Source organism: Stegodyphus dumicola, chromosome 4, assembly GCF_044657685.1.
Source record: "Stegodyphus dumicola isolate Sdum_Otavi_A_Nest chromosome 4, ASM4465768v1".
NCBI lineage: Eukaryota > Metazoa > Arthropoda > Arachnida > Araneae > Eresidae > Stegodyphus > Stegodyphus dumicola.
Genome location: NC_140771.1, coordinates 193455330 through 193467261, shown reverse-complemented (window position 1 = coordinate 193467261; position 11932 = coordinate 193455330). Strand labels below are relative to the sequence as shown.

At 33.4% G+C, this 11932-nt stretch overlaps 1 protein-coding gene across 2 annotated transcripts in view; it reads left to right on the top strand.

Moving 5' to 3' along the window:
- Positions 1-6891: 6891 nt before the first annotated feature.
- LOC118203827 (choline/ethanolamine transporter flvcr2a-like) overlaps positions 6892-11932 on the top strand; it is a 93344-nt gene continuing 88303 nt past the window's right edge. The window contains exon 1 of one of the 2 annotated variants that reach the window (XM_085815887.1): positions 6892-7260. The gene's annotated coding sequence lies outside the window, so the exon portion shown is untranslated. The remainder of the gene's footprint in view (positions 7261-11932) is intronic. The other variant, XM_085815888.1, reaches the window with a different exon arrangement.

The following is an 11932-nucleotide window of genomic DNA, read 5'->3' as shown; positions in this document are numbered from 1 at the left end:
CAATGTGTAATTCTAATTTTAAGATTTAAAAACATAAATTTATCTTCATTTTCTAAATTGAATATATAACGTTTCAAAGTTGAATAAAGCTATAAAAAGGATAAATCCAAAGCTATAAAAAGGATTTCAAAGCTACAAAAAGATAAATCCAAAAGCATGATTTATTACTTGAAATTACTTTATTTAATATCGGCAAATTCAATTGCTTTTGAAAGAATATTTTATTGAAAAAAACCAGCATTTATCTAAAAACGCACATTTCATTAATATTTAGCAAACTGTCATAAGCCAGAAATATCAGTTATAAAATTTAATAACTATTTTCCCAGAGCTATTTTTCATTTTATAAAAATTCTGCATTGAAAAGCAATCTTCAAAAGGAATATATTTTATCCATTAATTTTCATTACATATATTTCCAAGACAAGAGTTTTTAACTTTTGACAAATATGAAAAACAGATAAATCACAAAAACTGTGAGAACCAATATATTGATGCTTCTAGTAATTGATTATGTTTTGGAATATAAAAACGTATATAAAAATAGTATAAAATATAAAAAAATAAACGTATATAAAAATAGTAGAAATTATTATTACAAATATAGGGGAAGGATGCACTACCTCGGAGTAGGAAACGTCATATTCATTGTTTATAGATAAAAAACAGTTGTTGAAACGTACATGGACACCATACACTTTTCAGAATTACCATTTGTGATTCCAAACAAATGTCTGTGTGTGTGTAAAGCTATAAATATGATGTAGCATAATTCAGTGATTGATAAAAAAATGAGTGTGTTTTGTAATAAAGTCGATGAGAAAAAATACCAGCCAATATTCTTTTGGAATAAGTTTATTACATTTATAAGAAATTTAAATTCAGAGGAAATGGTCTTCTGTTCATGAGTAATATAGAAACATATATTTAACTTATATTTTATTATTCAGATTTAGATATTTTACATTCGTATATTAACATGTTTAAAACTTTAGGGAACTGTGTGTTTTCTAATTTTTTAACCACTTGTTTCACTTCAGATGATTCAACATGCCACCATAGTGTTGCCAATAAAGTTAAGAAGTGGAACATTGTTACGAGTTGAAGTTCCGAGGTGAACTGAAATAAATCTGATTTAGATTGGATTGGATTGGATTATTCGATTATGGCAAAGCACACGAGGGCTATCTGCCTATGGGGAGGGATGCCTTCGTGGAGAACTTTCTAAGGGAAACTGGCTCGTATACACGTTACACATGGGGAAAACCACGAAAACGCCCATGCAGCTAGCCCGTTCGCGGGATTCGAATCTCAGACCGAACTACCAGTGTTCAGCGTCTTTACCGCTCGGCCGCTGGTGGGCCTAAAGCTGAATTAGCTTCCTCTGTAGATGCACTTTGCATGTAGTTTGAAGGATAACTACTGATTACACCGTGTGATACTGAGAACACTTATATAAATATTTCCGTGGAAATTACAGAGCTCTGAAATATTTCTTTTGATAAAAATAATACTGACTAATAAATTGTGTTTTGATTCTTCATCAGTGTGATCATCAGTCACTCCAATTCCACGAATGCAACAGCCTGGTGTCAGAAGTGGGATTTGCGAGTGAATGCCAGTGACCCGCGTGAAGGAGAAAACCATGACGGAGGAAAAGAAGACTGGCGAATTTTGTTAGCAGCTGTAAAAGACGGACTGGAAGAGATGAAGACTGAGATGAAAACCGGACAAGAAGACTTAGTGAGCGAAATAAAATCGTATCGAAAAGAAATAAAGCCGGCCAAGGAAAGCTGCTAGAGCGACTCCCAACAGATGAAAGTGGAGCTTGCAGAAGAAATTGGAGCGAAAAAAATAGAAGACGTGGAAATGACAATAATGGCATCTGAAGAATCAAAGGCTAAAGAAATGAAGGAAGTAGCTGGTGAAGTGTCTGAGATATACCAAGAAATAAAGAAGGAAATATCTAACGAGATTAAAGAAAAAGAACGAAAAGGTGAAGAAATAATTCACGGAAAAAAAGTTCCTTCCTCTCAAGAGCCTGAAATAAAGATGGAAGAAAGTGAAAATGCGACTGTTAAACTGATAGTGCAGTTACCAACTATTGAACTGTGTGAAAATTTATGTGATGAAGAGATGGGAGAAGTTGATATACAGCTTAAGCAGAGTGTTCCAATAATGCAAGAAAATGCATCCACTTCACAAACTGTGTGTCTCATAATACAAATTGTACAGACACAAACTTGATTCTAAACTGAATACTTATGTTTGTAAAGAATCGGATTCTATTCATAACTCTAACGCAAAATTTGAAACTGGTTCCCGGGAAATAGAGAAATGTAAGCATATACTAGCTGCTAAAAATACCGAGGTGAACTGTACACATGATGCGAACAAACTACATAGTGGTGAGCAAACCTTTTCCGACCTTCCTGTGGACGAAAAATCTGAAAAGATTGAATATTCAGACTGTGATATGCGAAACAGAAATACGTCTGAGAATTGCAGTGAAAAAATGATTCACCCAGATATAACTTAATGAGACTGAAATTCATTCTGGGCTTTAATTTAAAATTGTTATGTGGTTAATTTTCGTATATAACTTGTACGCAGTTACTTGTAAATAGGATAAATATATTTTTTTTAAAATTTGTCTTAGTTGTTTGTTCTATTGCCTTTTTTTTCCTACTGAATTTAGCTCCTGACCAAGGAGACGTGCAGTCCTTGGAAGGTGGCAGTGTTGCGAAAAGCCCAGCTGCGATAAGATAGCTTCTCCACAAAGCAGGTTAGGGTTGCCGGAAAATGGGAAGAAAAAAGCAGAGTTGCTAGATTTGTCGCGAAAATGCCCATTTTGGGACATCTGCCGACGAAATTGGCGATATGCCATAGATGAAGCGAGAACATTCTAGAACGAATTCTTACCAGTTTTCCCCAAAATGTTCTCGAAGGCAGGTCAGAAGCTATATAAACCCTGCCTATACGCAGAGTAGCAGTGTATCTTGAGTTTATCGTGAAGAGTATCTTTGAGTGTGCTGAGTTCAGTAGTAGTGCTTTGAGTTCAGAGATTTGTTTGAGAGCGATCAACTGAGTGGGCAGCTGTACATTAATGCTTTGCCATCTTCACCGTTATAGCCTGATATCCTGAAGGCTGCACTGCTGATTGTTTCAGTGTTTATCGTAGTTTTTTTACGACTGTAACGAGTCTTTGGAACTGTCCTGTGTAATACTGACGAGTAAATTTTGTTTTGATTCTTCATCTAGTGTTGTCATCAATAACTCCAAATCCGCGAACTCGTAGAACACAACAATATGTACTAACGTAGTACATCCTATTAGCAAAGCCAAAAGACTGAAGCGATTAGTATACTAAAGTTAAAAATTTTAAGATAATTATAACTATTCAGCAGCATATGATTCCTATAATTAATTACACTCAGGTTCCCCTGAGTACCATTAGTTATGGTCATTATAGGCTACGGAACACAAAAACTTATTGCTGTTCATCTACTTATGCAGATAACATGTAAACAAAGCAAAGGAAAGAAAATCATAAAAGGGAACAATTTGATAGTACATACATATCTTCATATCTTCATTAAACGTAAAGTTTGGAAATGGCCAGATTCTGTTAATTCTGACTGTCATTTAGATGAAGGTCAGAAGTGGCGAATTATTGACTCAAGATGGATCATATCAATTAAAGGGTTTTAGAGTAAGAATCACAAAGTGGAATGTTATGCATATGAAACACGTTTTGAGAAGGATAACAGTTAATCATATTGATGATCAAGACTATCCGAGAGAAACTACAGCATCTGAAGACAATTATGAGCCATTGCCCGCTTGAAGAGACCATTACTAGACACTTGGTTTCGGATTTGGGTTTGGAGTTGGTTTGGGATCCTCCACTGATCTCTGAAAACCTTATTAAGGTCTGCAAAACCTCATTTATGCGCCTCTGCACAGTTATGGAACTTCTATTTTAGATACGAAGCTCGATGTGGCCTTTTTTTCTTGGTTCTCTCAACCAATATGCAGGAACCATGGAAACAATATTATGTCCAGGTTCTTCCCAGATGACAGTGGGTCCAGCATAATTATTTATATTGGACTCCCACTTATCTGTGATCAGTACGAGCTTCGTCTCAGCTTGCCATGACGATTAAGGCAATATATTAAAGACTCTGTTTTGCAATATGAAGAAATCAGGAAGTAGAAGTTTCTCGCATTAATGACCATGCTCATGTAACTTTCTATAAGAAGAATATATAATAACTACATAATAATTTCTATAAAAATACTATATAATATTTCTATAAGAATATAGATCTGCTTATACTAGTCGCTCAACAAATATGCAAATCTGCTTATATTAAAGTGTTGCTCAGAAGTCCCAAGTCGACTGCCTAGTGTTTTTACAACAGTTTTCCCCAGCCGGCAGGGACAAATGACGGTCTACTAGATGCTGCAGTTGTACTCGCTGACATAGATAATAAGACGACTAACTGTTCATATGCTATAAAAGACGATTCCAGAAACTTTAGATAAAACTTGGAATATTTAGCTCTCTGGAGACGTCTGATTCTGTATGACGCATCATGTCGAACAATTTCGGCATTCAATTAAATGATATCTTTCAGACATGATGAACAATATCCGATCAATTTTAGAGTTACTAATTTACGTTCAGCCGACAAATGTATTTTATTTTATGATTTGCTTGAATTTGCACGCAGGTTTTTGCGTTCATTAACATATAAATGTCACAAATAATTACATTTAGTTAAAGTAGTCTTAATGAGCTTAACTATCTCATCAAAAGCCTCAATGTCAGAAACACTCCTGACTAACAATCAAACATTCCAAGTCCTATTCACAAACTTCCATACACTTGACACACATTCATAAAAATATGCTGAAGTTTTAGACATTTTCCACAGGATACAAAGAGAGTAGAAGAAGTGTTATTTATTTAGCAAAATGAAGACCAAAAGTTCTCCACTTCATATCGCCCCATTTATTTATTGCTAGAAAACAGGCACTTATTAGCGTAAATATGTAGTGTCAGTAACTGGCCCCGAACCTCCTTCTCCGTTTGGTCAACGGTTTGGCATACACCTCAAGCTGAAACATTTTACGTCGAAACATAGTTTATTTTATTGAATAGTTTATTATTTATTATGTCTTCCTTTCATGTCCGCCCGACTGTTAACACACTGCTTCTTGAAAAATTACTCACGCAGAGATGTCTAAACACTTTTCTTAAATATTGGTAATTGAATACCAGAGAGCATGGTGACCTTTTACGTTAATTTTACGTTTGGCGATGATAACATATTTAGGCAAACTACACCGCGAAGTAAGTTCACTGGTGGAAGGAATGTTAACAGGAATTTCTTTTTATGTGCGAAAAATAGATTTTGTAAATTATATTCATAGGACAAAAGATTATATTTAGTGCTCTTTGAGTCTAACCGATTTGTTATTCAGATAAGCCTAGAACTGGCACCAGAGCTGATGCAGTCGCACTAGAAGGCAAAATTTTTAGAATGTAGTAAAGCACCAAACAACAAAATAAGGAGTAGCAAATTCGTCAAAATTTAGAGAAGCACAGAACAACGAAATTAAGGAATGACAAAATCCTTTGAATTTAGAAAAGGCACTGGGACGTAAAATTTAGGAGCGAAACAATTTTTAGAATTTAGGGCAGGCGCTTCGCAGCAGAATTTAGGACACACAGAGGGCCGGGACATAAAATGTCTAGCGGCGGTCTTAAGTACATGCAGGTAGTTATTTATTTGGGACTCAGATTAACTGTAAGCATGAGCTGGAAATGGACGTAAGTATAAAAAAAAAACAACTAAACTAACATAATTCAGGCTTAAATTCGATAGAAGCAAGACAGAATTTAGTGGAACATGTCTTTAGTAGACTATCTCATAATACATCGCCAGTAGTGTGTAGCGGACGCTAGCGAAGCTTTATGATGATACTGCGAATTTGTAGATATCGCAAACAAATAACGAAATTTTCCAATTAATGGAATTTAAGAAATATGGAGAAGTGGTAATAACAATTTAGCTGATACGACAGACATTTTTCATTGAGATGTTCTAATCATAAGTCAGCTAGGACAGCTTATAGCGGAATTTCGGACATCGAAATCTGTAGTAAGGTTCTAAATCCAGAAAATATCGCTACCAATAGTGAAGAAAGTGACAGAGAGGTTGCTGAAAATGAAAAATTTCGATTGATAATTTAGTGAGATTTCTCGACAGGGCAATTACAGGAACTTCGTAAGTGATCAAGAAATTGTGTCTCATCAATAGAATTAAAGAGAAAGTATTAACACAAAAAAGTGAAGCAACTTTAACAGCATTCATTAAAGTCAATGATTTAATAAAGTAAACATATAAATATTGAGCCTTTTTTTGTAAATTTTGATTCTCTTAAGTTCATAAATGCTTCATTATTTCATAAAACATTGTTTCATATTTTTTTATTTCGTAATTTCTACATTCCATTTTACTAAATTTAAACTGATATGTCCTGAAAAATCCCAAATGCGGATTCGAAGATTCCGAGATCGGGATTCGAGTCTGACGAACCCCGATCTCGGACTTTGTATATCGTTAAGTCTTCTCTAAAGAGCATTTCTAAATAGCTCTCGCACTCAATTTTTGTTATTTGGATTATTGCTTTCTAAAATTTCACATTGAACGACGTCTACAAAAAATGATAGCATTTGCGGCACGTTTGATATACATTCTATCATTTCCTTCAAATTCTTTCTAGAAGAAAATTATTGTTCGATTGTTTAGAATCCGTGTAAGAGGTTTCTCGGCTTTTCCGCCGTTTCTAATTCATGGTAAAAAGATATATAAATTGCCGTCATGTGTTTATAGAGCACTGTACTTCGAGTATCAAGATGACAAAGAGAGAAAAAAGAAATTCCAACTTACGACTTAAAAAAGAATTGAACAATACTAGACGGGACAGTTTTAACTCAGTTTCATCTCATCTTGGTAGTAGTCTGTATCTCACATATGGAACTGTATATGCGCCTTACCAGACAATGCAAATTATAATTCCCGCATGAAGTGCTAATTCATGTGAATACAGTGATTACTACTACCTTATATATGGATTGAAAAGGACAATTTTGACTTTCATTGTCTTCCAGTCTATACGCTTGGGGAATTAGATCACACTGCACATCACATCAGATACTGGATTACCATCATTTGTCCGAAGAACAAGGTAAGATTTTAACATTAAGTATTTAAAAATTTTATAGAAGTATTAAAAATGATACTATGAATAGAGTATGAAAACACTAAAAAAAAGGGAACTTTTTAAAAATTTCTTATATTATGCTTCGAAGTTTTAATAGTTTGTATATAGCTTAACTACTTCAATTACCATATGCAAATTAAGTGTTAATCTACCAGTTTTAGTCAAGAGTATTATAATTTTAACATATTCATTCATTTACTAACTAGATACAGGGTTGATAAAGTTTTGTATAATTTGTTTTTGGCTTGCTATCATTGAGGAGCATTATATTTTGAATAATGAATTTGTTTACATAACACATTTATGAATCCTGTCATTTGCATAATAAATAAAGAGTGAGAAGTAATTTTAAAGTATTCTTCGGTATATCTGTATACTTATTTACAAGAATTAAAAAATAATGTATTACATTTCTCCTGAAACAAATTACTTAAATTAATTTCTGTTTAAATACTGATTAAAATAAATTGATTACTGCATTAAATGAAATGTGAAAAGCTCTTCATTTAAACTATCTTTGATAAGTGAACTTATTATTAATATGTTTTTTATCCAATATCGGGCACTTGCCTATTCAGCATTGGCCACTAGAAGTGGTAGCCATTTTAGTATTTTGGAGACGCCTAATAAAAAGCCACCATTGCCAGTTGTGAAGGGACGGAGAATTACAACTCATTCTCCGGGATTCGAACCCGGGTCCTTCGGTACAGCAGTAGATTTCCCTAACAACTATACTGTTTGACTCTTTGGGTGGCCTATTTGTTTTTCTGAATACAGCAAAACACTCGAAACTACACAAAAGGCAAATGTCTATGAGAATGGAAGCATTCTGTTAAGTTAGGTTATTTGAATCACACAAGGGCTATCTGCTTAAGGAGAATGCTTTCACGGATAACTTTCTAAGGGAAACTGGCTTATATTTATGTTACATATGGGGAAAACCACAAAAACAACGACGCAGCTAGCCCGTTTTGAACTCGGTACACACTACTAGTATTCAGCGGTCTTAACCACTCGGCCACTAGTGGCGTCTGATAGCATTGGTGAAGGATTTTTTTAAGAAGTGGGTTGTATTTCAGGCTACAAATTACGTGCGTAACCTAAATATTCGTGTATATATGCAGATCTGTATACTCGAAAACACGAAATTATTCAATGCAGTTGGTCCGTTTGCCGGAATTCGAACTCGGATTGAACTACCAGTGTTTAAAGTTCTTATCCATTCGGCCACAGGAGCGGACACTTGCAAACAATGTTTCTAAGTGTTGTTTGGAAGTTAATTTTCTATTTATATTTAAACACTGATAACTTAGCCGAAATTTCCGGTTTTGGTATAAAATGGTAATACATTTTCGAATAAAGCACAGACATTTAGAAATATGAGAACTGAAAGATTTGACTAGTGATTCACCACACAAAAGAGATTCTAGGTATGTAAAATAAAACTTCACAACTCTACCTGAATTGAAACAACTTGATTTTTAATCAAAATTTGACGCAATTCATAAATTAGTTAAACAGTTTACTTACTTAAAGTCGATAAAAATATTTACAGCAGTCATTCTTAAAAAACCGCGCATCAGTGGCGGAGTGAACCAGACTGCTAAACCTAAGTAGCTTCTTCAAAAGTTCAATATTCCGGCAATAGAGTATCTTTTTTTATTTTCGCAGGTTACTGCTCATGCAATGTCGATAAGAGCTAGTTTCCATTAGCCAACTGTTTGCTTATAATTGGTTGCTCGTTTAGCCAAATTTGTCGTCAATAACAGTTAAAAGGATAATGGTGAAAATACATTGATAACCACAAGGAAAGATTCAAATGAATGTCTATATGTAACGTAGATTGCATTCATTTTCAAACTGTTTTCAAAGCATTCTGACCATAACTGTGTCATTATACATCATATTCTTCAAAGTTCTCATGCGGTATCCATTTTCGTCAAAGTTTGCCATAGACATATATCTCCAGTTACAAAAGTATTTTAGATAAATTATCTTAAATATCCTTATTTTGACATTTTTATATTAAAAAATCAATTTTGTAAAAATTACATATTAGTAAATTATGCAATGTAGCCTTTTATTCCATCGTCTGTTTCATATAGTTTTATTTAGTAAAACATTTGTAGTCATAATAAAAAATAAAACACAGAAGTTTGATTTCCGTATGAAGAGAACTGACTACGATATTTCTTTTCAAAAGTTGGAGATCTTTTTTGAGGGTATGATTAAAAAATAAATTTAAGTAATACGAGGTTGATTGTTTACTCTATAATGTCATTCAGTGATTTACTAATGTGTAATATTCTTTAATTTATAATTTTATTACATTTCTTTTACCAAAACATTTTTACTCTAACAATAGTTTATAACAGCAGTTCTCAACCTTTTGACTAACGCGAATCATCTAAAAAATTGAAAACTTTAGTACCACCACTACATTTTACAATGATTGTTTTTCAGTTTCTTAAGAGAAATATTACGAAAGATATATTTTGCCATTTGAACAACCTGTTCGCTATTTGTATTAAATATGCACACATGAAAAATGTTAGATTAAATATTGATTACCATTTTAATTATCTACATTTAAGTTATAATATTTAATTCCAAAACTTATTGTGAAATTGGGCCTGTTTAAGAGATATCAATTTCTTTATGTCTGGTCATATTTCACTTAGGTTTAATCGTAAATTAATTCGTACTTTTAATTATGTTCTGTTTTTTACTTCCTTGTACGAAGTAAAAAGGAAGTATTGTAATCGCGAAAAGTTTCAGGCAGCATATTTCAACAAAAATATCCATTTTGACTGCTATCGAATGCAATTTAACGATGTTTTTGCGTGATATCTGTGTGTAAGGACAGAACAAAAGACTCGTTTCCTCCAAAAAAATTATAAAACTGCTTTAAGATTAATTCTGAAGAGAATTTTTCGTGGCGTCTGTACAAACGTATGTACGTACTTGCGTACGTACGTATCTCGCATAACTCAAAAACGAGTAGCCTCAGAACGTTGAAATTTTGTATATAGGACTGCTATAACATGTAGATGTGCACCTCGTATTTTGGTTGCAATCGGCCGCACCAAACGTATATAAATATATTTATATATATATCCACTCTGTTACCCGGCTCAGTGATCTCAGTTTCTTTACTGTTATATGTTTGTAAATTGTACATTTTTTGCTTTAAAAATGATTGAATTATGTTGTTTTTATCTTTCGGTGAAGGTTTTTATGCCTTTGGTAAATCTGTAAGCAATATTTTTAGAATTATCAACAATTTTAAAATCGTTTAAGTGCCGCTAAGCCTTATTTCTGGAATTTTTTCGAGGAAATAAGTGTTTAAGATTTACTTCGTAATTTTTAATATAGATAGTTTGAGTTTTTATGTATTTTTGCCTTCTCGCGATGTGAGAACTGAATTAATTGAATGAAAAATACTCAATCGTCTGTGAAAAACTGTTTCTTTTTTGTTTCGTTTGCTTAATTTCTTTTATACATCGTTCTAGCTTTATTATAGTAATTGAATAGAACATGTGGAAACGATTAGATAATTCTATTCTTTAAATGATATAAATTTTGTGCATTATGAGTTATAATATGAACGAAATATAATACTGTTAAATGAATCTAGCACCAGAGTTTCGCTATGGTAAACAAATACTAGAAAGAATTTTAAAGAACGCCTTTATTCTATTGCGGTTTATGCGCTGTCGGCGAAGTAGATTTAATTCAATTCAATCAGTTTAAATGAAATTCAAGAAAAAATGCGTATGATTTAATATTCCGTACAAGGAAGTCATGTGGTGTACACATCAGATTTTTTTTTCAAGTATAATATGGAAGAAAATCCTTGTTCACACAAATAGATTGTGCGAAAAGGTAATAAAAATTTAATAGCATTATTTGAAATGCCTTTTAAATTCTTTTCTTCTTTACAGCCTAACGTTAGCAGGTGCGTTAATTTGAAATCTTCATTTAGATTTGGATCACAGAAAATTTCTATTAATTGTTCTTTTTCTTCACGAGAGTTTTGAATTGTATGTATGTATGTGTGATTATGGCAAAGCCTCGAGGGCTATCTGCCTAAGGCGAGGGAGGCTTTCGGGGAGGACTTTCTAAGGGGAACTGGCTCGTATACACGTTACACATGGGGAAAACCACGAAAACACCCATGCAGCCAGCCCGTTCGCGGGATTCGAACCTCGGACCGAACTATCAGTGTTCAGCGACTTTACCGCTCGGCCGCTGGTGGGCCCACGAGAGTTTTGCATTTAATAGTTAATACATTTTTTCTTTACGTACTACCTATTTTACTACCTATAATAGTAAAAGCTACTAGATTCGCCAAAATGTGTACCACCGGTTGAGAATCGCTAGTTTATAAGGTTTTAATGCTAAAAATGAGTTAGCAATATTCCCATGCAGTTTTATTATTTTAGAATCGTAATTTAGTAATCGTACAAAAATGTATTATTGGATTGAATATTTCTTAGCTTTCATTTATTATAAATTTGCTATTGGCCACTACTGAAGCCTGGTACTGTTTTCTAGACTGCAGATTCTATAAGATTCTGTTAATCAGATTTCCTTCAAGGAAAAAAAAGATGCCTCCTGAACACGATCTCAAATT